This window comes from Tachysurus vachellii, chromosome 19 (genome assembly GCF_030014155.1).
Source record: "Tachysurus vachellii isolate PV-2020 chromosome 19, HZAU_Pvac_v1, whole genome shotgun sequence".
NCBI classification, from domain to species: Eukaryota; Metazoa; Chordata; class Actinopteri; order Siluriformes; family Bagridae; genus Tachysurus; species Tachysurus vachellii.
The window spans coordinates 21,827,967-21,830,466 of record NC_083478.1 but is presented as its reverse complement, the minus strand read 5'-3'; the positions used below and the strand labels follow the sequence as shown (position 1 = coordinate 21,830,466).

Here is a 2,500-nt window from a genome sequence, read left to right as displayed (position 1 = left end):
GCAAAGATGACGGCCGCGCGCTGCCTAGTGCACTTGAACATAATCCAACAGCGGATTGAGATACGGCCCAAAGCTGGACACTAACTCGAAAAGGATTAAATACTCACCAAAAAAAAACGAAAAGCGGCGCTCACGCGGGCTGCTGTCTGCTGTAATTGGTGTTTTGTTTTGGACTAGAGGTGTTTTTTAACCGAAGACTGGTTAAGTTTTGATGTTTTTGATATAAACACACAGCTCTTCTCCCCCCTGCGGCGCGCGCGAGGAACCCCAGCGGTTACTGTGTGTGACGCCGAAACCTGCCGCATGAACATTACTGCACCCCCCAAAGGACCCCGGATAAAGGCAGCTGTAGATGCGCCTGATTTAAACAACCGTCCCTCTCAGTAGATTATACACCACATGAGGAGAAATAAACATAATAATTAATTAACGGTGTTGTAACCGTGACACTTTCCCCTCGCTAAGATCACAGTCTAAGTGTGTAAGTAAATAGAATTAGAAATGTAGATTAGAACTTAAATCACGAGGAGCACAGAATAAATTAAACTTCTAAAATCAGGCACTTGAACATCTACCGAAATATCTGTCTATCAACAGCAGGGGTTTCGTTACCAAGACGTAAAGTGGGCGTGTTTCCGGGGGTCTTGGATAAACGCTCTCTTTCAAAAAAACAGTATATTACAAAGGACAAAACAGTCATACAGTTAGATTTATTTTAGAAAACAAATAAACAACCAAAAACTACGGTTAGGGTTAGATTATCAAATAGGCCACGCCCACCCGATGACGCAATATCTGTTACGCTGTTCTGAAATCCCTGGAAATAAAGTGCATGCCGTCAATCAACTGCTTCCGACTCATCATCCAATCAGATTGTGACAGGAAACCACACCGGGTGCAGGATGTTACAGGGCGGCAAGATTCGATATCACACCGGAAGTAATGAATCCACCGCGGAAACAGTTTAAATTATACATTTATATTTAAATAAATAAATATTGGGTTAAAATATAAAAGATAAAAACATTCAGTTTCAGTTTCGTTCATTATAAAACACAATTAAACCAGAATAAGAACAGTTAATTTTACAGATCTGTAATATAAATAAACCAAAAGAGTTGTTATTTTTTTATTCAGTTTATTACAAAAATATATTTCTACAAATAAAACTTCTGCGTTTTGGTTTTTATAAACCTGAAACAGTTAAAGACGTTATTCTGGGACACGTGTGTGTAGGTCTGTGTGTGTAGCTCTGTGTGTGTTGGGCTGTGTGTGTAGCTGTGTGTGTGTTGGGGTGTGTGTGTAGCTGTGTGTGTAGCTGTGTGTGTGTTGGGCTGTGTGTGTAGCTGTGTGTGTGTGTGTGTTGGGGGGTGTGTGTGTAGGTCTGTGTCTGTGTGTAGCTGTGTAGCTGTGTGTGTGTGTGTAGGTCTGTGTCTGTGTGTGTCTGTGTGTGTGTGTAGGTCTGTGTCTGTGTGTAGCTGTGTAGCTGTGTGTGTGTGTGTAGGTCTGTGTCTGTGTGTCTGTGTGTGTGTGTGTAGGTCTGTGTCTGTGTGTAGCTGTGTGTGTGTAGGTCTGTGTCTGTGTGTAGCTGTGTGTATGTGTGTAGGTCTGTGTCTGTGTGTAGCTGTGTGTGTAGCTGTGTGTGTGTTGGGCTGTGTGTGTAGCTGTGTGTGTGTGTGTGTGTGTTGGGGGGGTGTGTGTGTAGGTCTGTGTCTGTGTGTAGCTGTGTAGCTGTGTGTGTGTGTGTAGGTCTATGTCTGTGTGTGTCTGTGTGTGTCTGTGTGTGTGTGTGTAGGTCTGTGTCTGTGTGTAGCTGTGTGTGTGTGTGTAGGTCTGTGTCTGTGTGTAGCTGTGTGTGTGTGTAGGGCTGTGTGTATGTGTGTAGGTCTGTGTCTGTGTGTAGCTGTGTGTGTGTGTGTAGGTCTGTGTCTGTGTGTAGCTGTGTGTGTGTAGGGCTGTGTGTATGTGTGTAGGTCTGTGTCTGTGTGTAGCTGTGTGTGTGTGTGTAGGTCTGTGTCTGTGTGTAGGTCTGTGTCTGTGTGTAGCTGTGTGTATGTGTGTAGGTCTGTGTCTGTGTGTAGCTGTGTGTGTGTTTCACTGATTATGATTGAACCTCATTTTATACCTGGGTATAAAAGAGAAAGCAGTTTGTCTCTGGTGCCCCCTAGTGGCCGTCTGTGGAACATTACACATGAAGGGAAAAATGAAGAATACTGACAGCACAGTATTTTGGTCACTATTACTCCTGACTATAAGTCATGTCCTGTTCTGTAATAAGCTGTTGACTTTAGTTAGCACATGAAGCAGTCTGCTCCTTTTACACAAACTCCACTGACAGAACCAGCAGAGGATAAAAGAGCAGTTTTTATTCTGCTATCATTTTAGCATCATTTAATTTAGTGTAAATTTTGACTGCTTTTTAGATTTGAATTTGTGTATCTATTATTTACTCGTGTATATTGTGTTGCTTGATGAAAATGGTGGGTAATATAAGTTTGTT

General features: G+C 42.6%; 2 protein-coding genes across 2 annotated transcripts in view; both read right to left on the bottom strand.

The window, feature by feature from the left end:
- Positions 1 to 303, bottom strand: part of g3bp2b (G3BP stress granule assembly factor 2b) — a 9,579-nt gene extending 9,276 nt beyond the window's left edge. Inside the window, exon 1 of the mRNA XM_060893690.1 lies at positions 108 to 303. The gene's annotated coding sequence lies outside the window, so the exon portion shown is untranslated. The remainder of the gene's footprint in view (positions 1 to 107) is intronic.
- Positions 304 to 2,086: 1,783 nt separating this feature from the next.
- txk (TXK tyrosine kinase) overlaps positions 2,087 to 2,500 on the bottom strand; it is a 7,916-nt gene continuing 7,502 nt past the window's right edge. The window contains exon 15 of the mRNA XM_060894624.1: positions 2,087 to 2,500. This exon is cut by the window's right edge and continues 313 nt beyond it. The gene's annotated coding sequence lies outside the window, so the exon portion shown is untranslated.